Source organism: Bubalus bubalis, chromosome 6 (assembly GCF_019923935.1).
Source record: "Bubalus bubalis isolate 160015118507 breed Murrah chromosome 6, NDDB_SH_1, whole genome shotgun sequence".
Classification (NCBI taxonomy): Eukaryota; Metazoa; Chordata; class Mammalia; order Artiodactyla; family Bovidae; genus Bubalus; species Bubalus bubalis.
In genome coordinates, this window is record NC_059162.1 from 30,591,951 (window position 1) to 30,605,302 (window position 13,352).

Sequence of the window (13,352 nt, forward strand, 5' to 3'; positions counted from 1 at the left end):
CACAGCACAGGCATACCACACACCCCTCAATAAATAGCAAACACCCACCCCGCCCCCCACAGGCAGGCTTGATGGAGACTCCCATGAATTCCTCCCAGCCTGAAAGCCGGCTCTGTTTCCATTCGAATCTCACACTGTCTTCAAGGTTTGACCACACAAGAAACCTGAGGGGCCAGTCTGTAGGTGGACAGGATGCTCTCCTCCACCCTACTTTCCCCAGAAGGCCTCTCCCGGGCTGCTCTCCTTTCCTGTCCCCAGCCCATCCTGGCACGCCCGGCCGCCACCGCCGCTTAGATGCAGCAGTGTGGGGCGCCCTCGTGTGGGCAAGGGCGGCCCTGCAGCCCCACCGCCAGGATCCCGGGCTGCCCTCTTCCTGCACTCCCACTGCCCTCCTCCGGGAGCCCCTCCCTGGCTGTCCCACCTATGTCAGGGCTCTGCACTGCCCACGTCCGCTATTCCAACTGACCTGCCTCCAAGCTACATTCCCTCCTTTTACCTCTGAATGTTTTCTCACTTATATTTTAAAATTCAAAATTCTACGCATTTTAAAACCTAGAAGTGAAGTGAAGTGAAAGCCGCTCAGTCATGTCTGACTCTTTGTGACCCGATGGACTACACAGTCCATGGAATTCTCCAGGCCAGAATACTAGAGTAGGTAGCCTTTCCCTTCTCCAGGGGATCTTCCCAACCCAGGGATCAAACTCAGGTCTCTCACCTTGCAGGCGGAAGCCCAAGAACCCTGGAGTGGGTAGTCTATCCCTCCTCCTGCGGATCTTCCCGACCCAGGAATCAAACCGGGGTCTCCAAGACAGCTGTTAAAACCTAGACAGGTTAAAAAAGCACAGACAGGTTAAAAAGCAGAGACATCACTTTGCTGACAAAGGGCTGTCGACTACAGATGGGCACTTGCCAAGATGGCTGCCGATGACTGAACAACAAGGGCATTCGCCATCTGCCTCTGCGGAGATCAAACCCTGCAGTGTCAAAACTGTTGACTTTCCACACCCACTGAGGGAGTTCAGGGTGGAGTGAGGCACTCTGTGCTCAAGGGAATCTGGTGGGACAGATCTTTAGATAGATGTTTTAGGAACAGATTTTATGATCCAATCCTTGCATCTCCTCATATCTAGAAAAGCACTAAATCCCTTCATGGTGACATCAGGTCCTCATGACTAGCAACAAACTTTTTATAAAATAAATCTTCATGGTATGGAACTCCCCCTTCCCCAAAACCTTATATATTGACTTTCCCCCATTGCTGCTTTGGAGCAGTCTCTCAGAGTTATCCAAGGGGCTGCCACCCGGGCTGCAGTCCTCATTTTGCCCCCAATAAAACTTAACTCACAACTCCCAAGTTGTATATCTTTTTTTAGTCGACAGGTCTATATAGTCAAAGCTATGGTTTCTCCAGTAGTCATGTATGGGTGTGAGAGCTGGACCATAAAAAAGGCAGACTGCTGAAGAATTGATGCCTTCAAACTGTGGTGCTGGAGAAGACCCTTGGACAGCAAGTAGATCAAACCAGTCAATCCAAAAGGAAATCAACCCTGAATATTCATTGGAAGGATTGATGCTGAAGCTGAAGCTCCAATACTTTGGCCACCTGATACGAACAGCTGACTCAATGGAAAAGACCCTGATGCTGAGAAAGATTGAGGGCAGGAGGAGAAGGGCACAACAGAGGATGAGATGGTTGAATGGCATCATCGACTTAATAGACATGAGTTTGAGCAAACTCTGGGAGATAGTGAAGGACAGGGAAACCTGGCATGCTGCAGTCTGTGGGCTCGCAAAGAGTTGGACATGACTGACTGAACAACAATGCATTTTAAAAGACATACGTAAGAAAATATTATCTATAAAACATAATATGGTTAACACCCATGAGGCTGCAACCCAACAAGAGAGGTGAAATGTCAACAACTTGCATCTTCCTTTGTGTTGCTCTTCATCCCCATTCCCTTCTTTCTCCCCAAACGAGAAGTAACCACTGTCCTAAATTTCATATTTTCTCTTGCCTTTTTTTACCCCAATTTTCCTTTTAAAATTAGCCATTTTAAAGTGTATAGTTTGGGGCTTCCCTGGTGGTCCAGTGGCTAAGAATCCACCTTGCAATGCAAGGGACAGCAGTGCGATCCCTGGTCCAGGAAGATTCCACAGGCCTAGGAGCAACTAAACCCATGCTCCACAACCACTGAGCCTGAGCCTATGCGCTAGAGCCGGCAAGGCGAAACTCCAGAGCCTGCATGTCCTAGAGCCTGCGCTCCGAAGCAAGAGAAGGCACCACAACCAGAAGCCTGTGCGCTGTAATGAAGAGTAGTACCCCCGCCCCAACCCCGCAACTAGAGAAAACTGGTGGAGCAATGATCCAGCACAGCCAAAAAGACAAAGAAATAAAAAATAAATGTTTGGGTTTTTTTTAAGTTTTTGCATTTAGGTTCTTGACTCATTTTCAGTTGGCATCCTGTTAGATTCCGCTAACAACACTGAAGAAAAATTAAAGGGTGGAGGAGTGAAGAAAAGACTACTGTTTATCTCCATCCCTGGTTCCTTCCAGTGACTCTCCAGTGGTGGCACTTAACCCCAGCCTCCAGTCCTTTCTTCACTCCTCTCAAACCTCTCACTTCCTCTCAGAGGCAGCAGTGGGTGGTGCCCTGTCCTCCGAGGTCAGAGTTCCACTTCCTTAGAGCTCTTTCTCCAAGCTCCCGAGAAGTCTATAAAACCCTCTCCTGACCTTTTGTTTCTCCACCCTGGAGCGGGGAGCTACTTTCTGACTTTTATTAAGGGTCGAGCTCAGCACTCCCTGTCTTCTTTCAGCCCTCAGGGGCTTCTGCTAACACCACACTGTATTAACTTCTCTGATTGAAAGTGTAACTTCTGCTTTCCAGACTGGATCCCAGCTGATACAGTGAATATGCCATTATTTATTCACCCATTCACCTTTTGATAGATGCTGGGACTGTTTCTATTTTCTACTTCTATTTCACTTTGAACAATGATACCAAGACATTTTGTACATGTGTTCCGGTATACAGTCCTAACATTTCCCTATGTATATATAAGCAATAAGATGCTGGGTATTAGGGTATACAAATGTCCCATTTAACAGGCAGCTGTCAATCTGTTTCCAGTTTATACTGCATTGTATACAATAATATCCTGCTTATTCACATATTCAAATTCCACATATGCCTGTGTGTGTGTGTGGAGGGGCCCAGAAGCCTGGGAGGTGAGAGAGGCTTTCATGGATCCCAGGATATCCCATGGATATCCCATGGATAAATTTTTGTGTCCCTGGGGAAGCAAGAGACTAGCCCCCCCTGAGGAAAGCTCACTGGTGCTCTGAATGGAGATATCTACCTTTGCACCCAGGTCTTGTGTTGACCAAAGGAAAATCACGTATTTCCTCCTGATATGTTAAGAAGGGGGAACAGGAACTGTGCAACTGGTAGCAATTTCATGAGAGCCCTTAACAAAGAATCCTGCTGCATTTAACAAATGCTCACTAAACATTAGTTCCCTTTTTTCTTGTTCCTCTCCTGCACTGAAGCCACTTCTCGAGAAAGTGAAAGAAAATGAAAAACTTGCTAACAAATCATAATTCTGATCTCCATTATTATGAAGAGAGCACTCATTAATTGCTTACCCTTCACCCCCCACAAAAAAAAGGAGACAGGATTTTAAGTTTTCCTTAGAGCTTCTGCGTGGTGGGAGGTGCTCCATTCAGAGCACCAGTGAGCCCTCCTCAGGTGAGGCTAGTCTCTTGCTACCCCAGGGTTGCAAAGAGTCGGACACGACTGAGCGACTTTCACTTTTCTGCGTGGCGGGAACTGGAATGAGCTGGTTTCTCTTGGAACTTCTGGATGATAATTAAAGAGATAGTCTGACTCTGGATGCCCCTTCCTTACTCACTCCTTCTATGGAACTCCCAGGGGAGGGCAGAGAGGAAGGGGTAGAGGAAACAGACCACCCCAATCAGGACCCTGGCTCCTACATCTCAGGGACAGGTCGGCTGGGGTGATCCAGCTCAGTTAGAGGAACAGGGTACTAACTGTCCAGGAGCAGTGATTTCAGAAACACTGACCTGGATCCACTGCCCAAAAACTACCTCCCTCACCTATCACCTAAGGGCTCACCACAGGAACTTTACTTACTCAGGTATTAAACTGTGGTGGAAAGGAATTCATACCGAGCAACTGACAGCTTACAGGAGTCACCTAGTGCAGCCTCCCTCCTGGCACAGCGACGCGGTTAGATCTGACCCGGCTGATGGGGCCCTGGCGGAACGCTGACCATGAAAGGACATGTCATCTCAGAGTGGCCCTTCCGGTGCCTGCACAGTGGGGACTGCTTGACGGCTCTTCTCATACCGGTCAGCTCCTGCCAGGCAGAGCCACAGCGCAAGGTTCTGTGTGGGGCCAGGATGGGCCCGGCTGTGAGGAACACAGGACGTGTAGACCCTGCCCCGGCCCCTCAGCAGCCCTGAGGACGCGCACGTGACCCACAGCCGAGGTGCCGCGCCGCCCCCAGACAGCGGAGCCGACGCGTAGTAAGACGGTCACCCCATGGCCTGGACACTGCTTCTGTAAGCAGCCCAGTCAGCCGCTGGCTCCAGTCAGACATTTCCAGGGCCCTTCTGAGGTATTCCTGGGCTGAGCCGGATCTTGCGTCCTCCATTCCAGTAGCCCAAGCTGGGGTATGTTAAGCTGACTCTAGTCTGGAGAGGCTGGGCATTCACCAAGCGGTTCTCAAACTTACGGCTGCAACAACCAGGAAGGGCTGAAATACAGACACAGCCATGAGCACCAGGGGCCCTTTCCTGTCCTGGCTGGAGGTGAGAAACCAACAGGGGGAGAGAGAATAAGTGTAAATTGGGAGTGCCCCCTAAGCACCGGGATAGGATGGGAAGGGGCTGGAGGGGTCCCCAGGTCCTCCAGTCCTCCACTGAGGGGACAGGGAAGGATCAGAGAAGGTGGCCTCTGCACTGAGCTCAGAAGGAAGCGTCCCAGTTCACTAGACAGAGGAGATGGGGGAAGAACCCTGGGGGAGGCTGGGAAACAGGAGGGAACCATCCCTGAATCCCGGGGCCCCCTTTTCCCACCCCCAGTGCAGGGTCTGGGTGGCAGGTGAGGGCTAGCCTGGCTGTCTGGGGGACTGAGCACCGAGCAGGAACTCCAGTCCCAGGGACCCAGCCTGTCTTGGCTTTTCTACAGGTCAAATGGAGACTCAAGCTTCTGTAGCCCAGAAAGACAGATGCCCCCCACTCGACTAGCAGGTGAGGACACGGAGGTCCGGGGAGCCACCCCAGGAGAGCAGAGGACAGAGCTGAGAAGAGAGCTTGGGACTCCTCTCCTGGTCTCAGCTGTGTGGGGTGCAGGGATCCCCAGAAGCTTCACTGGCCTCCCTGGGGCAGCAAGGGAGCTGACAGTTGGCTGATGATGAAGCATGCCACACACAGTGTGGGCTTTGTCCTCTTCTGGGAGGGGGTCAATGGGCCATGCCGGGAGCGAGGGGAGCTGCTCAGACCACCAGCTCTGACAAAGCCCCATGAGCTGGGGCAAACAGGAGGCTGCATTTGCTGGGAAGAAACTCCTTTGTCGAGAAAGTGAGAAGGGTGCAGATTTAAGCTGGATCAGGAGAGATTCAAGCCAGAGCCCTGAAAGAACATCCAGGCTGAGGGTGGTGAGACTGGAAGGGGACAGGTGTCCGCCAACTTGGCAGTGCCATCATCCAGCTCCCAGGACTGGCGAAGCCAATTCCCTACTTAGAACTCAGCTGGAGTCAATCACACTGAGCCACAGCCGAGGGGAAAGATCAATCAGGGCAGACACAGCTTTCTTTAAGACCGTTCTGGCTTTGGCCTGAGGAGAGTGTGGTAGGGTGGGAGAGAAATGTATCGGTAGGTTCCCAAGCTGAAGCCCAAGCCTATTTAAAGTCTTAATATTTTAAAAGATCTGGGGCGTGGATGAAGGCAAAGGAGGGCTAAATAATTTAGAAAGCAAGTGGCTGCTGCTAATGGGATTTGTGCCTTTTCAGTCCCAAAGCAACAACTGGTCTCCTGGGAGAAAGAGGGAGTGAGCACAAAACCAGCCTTTATTGCCACTTTATTGGCTTTGTGCATCTGTATCAGTTATCTACTGCTGTGGAACAAAGATCCCAAAGCTTAGTAGCTTAAGACAACGAGCATTTGTATCTCACACAGTGTCTGAGGGTTAGAAATGTGGCAGCTGGGTTGTTGTGGCTCAGAGTCTCTCACGAAATTTCAATCAAGTTCTTCTGGGGCTACAGTCACCTGAGGCTTGATTGGGATTGAAGTCTCTGCTTCTAAGACGGACACAGTTATTTAATGAGGCAAAGATGGCCCCTCACAGCCAGCTGAGACCATTGGCTCAAAAGCCTACTGGTGCCAAATTCAAATTTTTACACCCCCAGTTGTTTTAAATTTATCTCTAGCCATTTGGACCCTGCCTGCTTTGCATTCCTCCCCACGCTGAACCCCATCTGCAAGCCATCAATACAGTAAACTCGGGGGCTACTGACAATCCAAGCTACCGCTGCCCCTTGGGGCTCTCTCATCACGAGACTCCCCATCATGTTGCTGGACCACATCATCTAGGCATGAGGGGGCCTCTCCATCTCCCTCTCCTCCAGGAGTTTCCTTGCCCTCCTCTTCTCGGTGATGGCCCCAAGTGACTGACCATGGAAGGTCTCATGTTATAAAGGACTTGAAAGCCCTTTTACCAGTGTAAACCCAAATAAAGCTCATTGTCTGCTACTGCCAACCTCCTGGTTATCTTTTTCCTTGATCAGCCCTGAAATCTCTCAAACTGACTACACGTGGCTGTTGGCTGGAGGCCTCTGTTCCTCATGAGGGCCTCTCCTGTCTGAGTTTTCTCACGACAGGGCAGCTGGCTTTCCCCCCAAGAGAAACCCAAGAGACAGCTTAGCCAAGTGGAAGCCGCCATGCTATTTCATGACCTAGTCACACACATAACAAACCCTCACTTCAGCTTTATCCTGTCAGAATTGAGTCACATCTAACAAAATACAGCCCACATGCAAGCAAGGGGAATGCGGCTCCATCTCTTGAAGAAAGGAGTATCAGAATACATGGGTACACTTAAAAAAAACCATCAGAACTCTTTCGCAAGTGCCCCTTCTCACCTCACCTCCTCTTTACCAGGGCTCTGTGAGGTAAGCAGGGCAGGTAATAAGACTGAGGGAGGCGGAATGACCTGGCCATGCTCACATGCCTGGTGGGTGAGGCTGAAACCCAGGACCTCCACTCCCCACCCTGACCTGCTACACAAGAACCCCTCACCTCTTCACAGCAGCGTGTCTCACTTTTCACACCATTTTTTCTCTTCCACCTTCTGGTTCTCATGACAATTCTGTGAGTTACATCAGGGATTACCGAACACAGATAAGTCAAAAGAACCTGCTTATGGTCACAGCTTTGGCACAAATAAGCTGTGTGATCCTGAGAACGTCCCATCCCCTCCCTGGACCACCTTATGCTTCTCTGTAAGATGTGAAGAGTACACCTCTTACTCAGATACAAAATGCACCTGTGTCAAAAACTTAACTCATTATTTAATGAGGAAGCCCTGAGGTATTACAACCAAGTCCAAAGAATGCCAAAGGACTACAGATTTATAGTCAGATAAGGAATGTCAAAATGAATAAACAAATAGTTGGAAACTCAAAGAACTGGCAAAACTGGCCAATACCCATAGGAATCAATAGCATCCATTGTGAAATGGCCAGTTTGCATTTCTTTAGAAATGAATTAATTGCCCTACTATGAGTTGGCACTAGTGGTAAAGAACCCGCCTACCAATGCAGGAGACTGAGAGACGAGGGCTTGGGTTCGATCGCTGAGTCAGGAAGATCCCCTGGAGGAGGGCATGGCAACCCACTCCAGTATTCTTGCCTGAAGAATCCCATGGACACAGAAGCCTGGCAGGCTACACCCTATAGGGTCGCAAAGATTCAGACACGACTGAAGTGACTAGGCATGCATGCATGCGTGTGTATTTAAACTTTTACCTCTACAGGTTGTAAAATAGCCCAGTCAAAGACAAACCAGGCAGAGATTACCTGGATCTATGAGCTGTCCACGTCAGGACTCCCACTTAATTTCAAAGTCTCACCTCACTATTTTTCCTTGTTGTTTTAGTTGCTAAGTTGTGTCCAACTCTTTTGCAAACCCATGGACTGTAACCTGCCAGGCTCCTCCATCCCTGAGATCTCCCAAGCAAGAACACTGGGGTGGGTTGCCATTTCCTTCTCTAGGGGATCTTCCTGACCCAGGGATCGAATCTGCATCTCTTACATCGGCAGATTCTTTACCACTGAGCCACCAGGGAAGCCTTTCGTCCTTACATGAATAAAAATGCAGGCAGGAATCCCTGATCAATTCCCTGATTGTAAGCCTCAATTCACCAATGAGAAAACAGGCTCAGCCTGTGGGTGCTGTCCCTTGCAGCTGTCCCCTCAAGTGTCTTCCACCTGCTTTTCCTCTTCCCCCAGGAGCACAGCAATGAAGCTCCCTCTGTCTTCTCTGGACACCAAGGACCCCTTTTGAGAAAACTTTGAGTTTTCTGTCTCTGTTGTCCTGGCCCAGAAGTGGGGCCCTAATCCATACTGACTTAAAGTAGTTAATGAAAAGCACATGAGTCAAAATCAATCTAATTATCAAAGGCACTTGTGTTAATGAATGCCTTTCAATCCATACAGGGAGCTAACACACTCAAAATTAAAAGAGAATAAAAGCCATTACCTGGAAATGCCAGGGCTCCTACCTGAGCTGAGCCCTGTGAAGTCATTATGGGTAATTATGGGCTATTAGTTGCTATCATCTCAGCAAGACAACTGGCCCCAAGAGTTACAGTTAATGCCTAGGGCAGCATGTGACCCCTCCGAGGCATGGAAGTTAAAGGTGACTTTCTGTTCTTAGCTCCCTTCCATGCCACTTCCTGTGAGTGCCCCCACCATGCCCTTCCATTCTATCATTCATTTTCCACCCAGATTTGTTATCCTAAATTTTCTTTTGTGACTGGGAGGTCTAAGGAGCCTCAAAGAGCTTTCCTGATTCTCCACTCAACTCATTCTGAGCTGACTTCTCAGGCTGTGAAAGCTGGGGAGAGCAGTGGGTGTCTGAGAGGGATGGCCAGAGAGGAAAAGTGGCATGCCCAGGATCACAGAGCGGACTCCCCTGCGGCCCCGTGGTTGGGAGTCCGCCTGCCGATACAGGGAACACAAGGTTTGCTCCCTGGCCCAGGAAAATCCCATGTCTCAGGGCAACTGAGCCGGTGAACCACAAGTACTCGGCTTGTGTGCTGCAACTACCGAAGCCCACACGCCTAAAGCCAATGCTCTGCAACAAGAGAAGCCACGGCAATGAAAAGCCTGCATGCCCCAACTGGAGAATAGCTCCTAATCTCTGCAACTAGAGAAAGCCCATGCACAGCAAGGAAGACCCAGCACCGCCAAAAACAAGTAACAAAATTAAAAACAGACAAAAACAAATCAAGATCATAGAGCTTGGCTGTAGTTTAGCTACAGAACAGAGAGAGGTTGTGAGAAGGGAGAGATGCTGGGAGCTTTGGGTGAACATTTTTGGGAGTGATCAGGCTTTTGCTGATTTCTTTCTAAAGGGAGCAGAGCAGTGTGTAGGGAGGGAGGTTTATGGCTCCTTCAAGACTCCAGCTCAGTAAGGCAAAGGATGGTTTGCCTTCACCTAACCCATGTTCCCGGCTTCCCCAGTGGCTCAGTGGTGAAGAATTTGCCTGCAATTCAGGAGACACAGGTTCGATAGCTGGGTCAGGAAGACCCTCTGGAGAAGGAAATGGCAACTTACTACAGTATTCTTGCCTGAAGAAGCCAATGGACAGAGAGCCTGGTGGGCTACAGCCCATGGGGTCGCAAAGAGTCGGACATGACTTAGCAAATAAACAACAATAACAACTCCGTATACCAGTCAAACTCTTTGTGGAAGATTACATATGGCTACAGATTCTTCGCTCTGCCTCCCTCAGAAGTATAGTCTATTTCTCCAATCTTTGAGTCTGGCCTGTTCTTGTGTCTTGCTTAGACCAGTAGAATACAGCAGAATGGCTACTGTATGGAAACTGCACAACTTGTCCCAGGACTGAACGAAGCTCAAGTTTGTTATGTCTCAGTGCAAAAGGAATTCAGTGAGGGGTAAAGTGATAGGTAAGAAGTGGTGGTGGTGGTTTAGTAGCTAATTTGTGTAGATTTATTAATATACTACACTTGTATAGTAGAAACGGGTAGGCAGAAGGGCTCAAGAACTAAGTTGCCTACATTTTTATAATCAAAGGAAAAGTGGGGAAGGAGAGAGGGACTACTACTCTTCCTCTTCCTTTGTAGAGATGTTGCAGGAAAATGGGGGATGAGGATGGTCATGTCCTAGGTCTTAAGTGAGTCCCTGGAATGGATACCAAGCGAGGGTCCTGGCTTCCGGAGTGAGCCACAGTGCCGTGAAAGCCGGTCTGCAGAGAGAGACACATTCCACAGGCAGAAGCGTTCCATCTCAGAGGGCAAGAGCCGCCCTGACTACATGGGGTGGTTAGTTTTTAAGGGCTGGGTAACTTCTTAGGCTAACAAGCAGGAAGATTGCTACAACTATTCTGGGGAAGAGACAGGGAATTCCAGGAATTGGGCCACTCACTTTTTGGCCTTTTATGAAATACCTCGGAACTGCCACGGTGCCTGTGAGTGTGTTCTTGCAGCACATGTTAACCTTTTACAATGAGCTTATAGTGAGGCTCAGGACCACTGCACATCGAATCTTCTGCCATCTTAGGACTACTTTGCTCTAACCAGTTTTTGTCATAGTCAGTTTTTCTCAACAGCTGTGTCATTCTTTAAGGGTTGTAGCCCGCCCCCTTCCCTCCTGTCTCAGTATGTATTTCAGAGCCTCGGTCTCAGGACACTTGTAGCTTCTGCTTTCTCTCAGAACACAGCCGATAGCATGCTAAATAAGGAAGCCGGTCAAGTGTTCGGGAGGGTGAGAGGTGTGGAGCCACTGGGCCCCTCACAGTTGGTAAAGTGAAAATTTTAAGCTATAAAAGACACAGAAAGAAATCTTATCTGCCTAAAGGAGAGCCCCTGAAAAATATCAATACCCACTTTACCCAGGGAGTTTCCAGAAGATTCAGCTACCATGAAGACAGACTGCCTATTTCCATTAGCATCAGAAAGCCCAGTAGGACCTTCCTGGATTTCCCACTGAGGGTCATGGGGGAAATTTAACAGTTAATAGAATTGTTCTCTTTATTGTGGTGTTAATTATATGACTTTATATGTTTGTCAAAACTTGCAGCACTGTATCCACAAAAGGGTACATTTTTCTGTGTATGAATCATACCTTAATAAAATGGAAAAATGTGCTCAAGTTTGAGATATATTTTAAATGGAGAGCAATAGGACCTGCTGATGGACTGAACTGCAAAGGGCAGTGTCAATGGCTCATCCCACAGCTTAAGCAAAATACGTTCACAGATTTTTGGATACTCTTTCCTTCAAAGGTGGCGCCCAACTCACCTCCCTTTAGGTTGTACGCTAAATCTCATAACTCAGTTCCATTAAATAGACTGTAGCAGAAATTATGGTGTATAAGAGATTAGGGAATAAAAAGAATAGGGGGCTCCTCCATGCTCTCTCTCTGGCATTCCTTGCTCCAGAGAAGTCAGCTGCCACATGACAAGCACACTTGGGGAGGACTCTAGAGAGTTCTCATAGCAAGGGGCAGAGGTTTCCTGTCAACAACGAGTACTGACTTGCCAGGAAAGGAGGTGAGAGAATAAGGGAAGTAGGTGGAAAGGAGAGGATGAGTGGGGAACTATGAGGAAGGCTCTGTGCAAAACTGGAATTCTCGCATTTGGAACACCCAGGTTCTCCCTTAGAAGCCTCTTTAACTCAAGATAACCAAGGCCTCCAGTGCTCTAACAAAATCTATTCTCATCTTCTTTATTCATGTGAAAGTGAAAATGTTAGAAGTCGTGTCTGACTCTTTAGGATCCCATGTACTGTAGCCTGCCAGGTTCCTCTGTCCTTGGGATTCTCCAAGGACAAGAATACTGGAGTGGGTTGCCATTTCCTTCTCCAGGGGATCTTCCCAACCCAGGGATTGAACCTGGGTTTCCCGCATTGCAGGCAGATTCTTTACCATCTGAGCCACCAGGGAAGCCTCTCAGAAGTATCTCTCTTGATAAGGGTGCAAATACCTCGGGGAGGATAGATACTCTAATCCGCCATCAAGCAAGCCTTAGGTGGCCTCTCACAGAGTCAGTGTGAGGCTCGGGATAGGACTAGCCATCGGGAGGGCTCTGGACCTCTTACAGAGTCAGTGTCAGGCTAGGGATAGGATTAGCCATATGGAGGGCTCTGGACATTCCTCCCATCACATATTTCTGCACCACCTAGGCCCCTACCTTCAGTGTGAGGTGGGCCATTTGGTGCTTCTCCTGGAACTCTTCCGTTTGTGGTCCACATCTAGCCTATGCAAAAATATGATAAAACCTGAGCTCACTACCGAATTGGACTAAAGGCTTGCATGTATGCGTGCATGCTAAGTCACTTCAGTTGTGTCCAACTCTTTGCGACCCTATGGACTGTAGCCTGCCAGGCTCCTCTGTCCATGGGAATTCTCCAGAAAAGAATATTGGAGTGGACTGCCATGCCCTTCTCCAGGGGATCTTAGTGACCCAGGGATCAAATCGGCATCTCTAGGTCTCCTGCACTGGCAGGCAGGTTATTCACCACTGGTGCCACCTGGGAGGCCCAGACTAAAGCCCTAGTGACCATTTAAACTGAAACTCATTTTTAGCTCTGAATATTTTATGACAGGTGGTTAGAGTAGAACAATAACATGATTTGTTAATGGCTAATCATCCATTGTAGGTATTAACAGACTTAGCAGCACAGTATCAACCAGATGATGTTAGCTTTGAGTCTAATGTGACCAAGTGTATCATCCAACTGCACAAAACTTCTCCCAGGGACTCATCATGAGGGCCTTTCAAACACCATCCTGTGGGGTAGGGAGGGCCATGGTTAGGTCCCAGGCACCACCAGCCTGGCCTAAGATGCACCTTTCTCTAGCAGAGATGTTAAGTCCTGACACTTGATTTGGAGCTCAACATTGTAGCTATTCAGCAAGGGATCAACAAGAAGTAAATAAGCTTTTTAGTATTAAGAGGGATTTAGGTTGACTTACCTCTTGAGAAAACTGTATGCAGGTCAGGAAGCAACAGTTAGAACTGGACATGGAACAACAGACTGGTTCCAAATAGGAAAAGGAGTACATCAAGGCTGTATATTGT

At 48.7% G+C, this 13,352-nt stretch overlaps 3 long non-coding RNA genes across 3 annotated transcripts in view; 1 reads left to right on the plus strand and 2 right to left on the minus strand.

Moving 5' to 3' along the window:
- The window catches only part of LOC102405806, a 68,164-nt gene that overhangs the window by 6,426 nt on the left and 48,386 nt on the right, over positions 1–13,352 (minus strand). The window contains exon 3 of the long non-coding RNA XR_006551743.1: positions 716–822. This is a non-coding gene — a long non-coding RNA (uncharacterized LOC102405806). The remainder of the gene's footprint in view (positions 1–715; positions 823–13,352) is intronic.
- LOC123334022 lies at positions 4,500–7,421 on the minus strand. The gene is made up of 2 exons (XR_006551744.1): positions 7,322–7,421; positions 4,500–4,779 (listed from the first exon to the last, which is right to left on the minus strand). It is a non-coding gene; the product is annotated as an uncharacterized LOC123334022 (long non-coding RNA).
- On the plus strand, positions 4,694–6,782 carry LOC112585592. Its single transcript, XR_003110051.2, has 3 exons — positions 4,694–4,834; positions 5,214–5,275; positions 6,454–6,782. It is a non-coding gene; the product is annotated as an uncharacterized LOC112585592 (long non-coding RNA).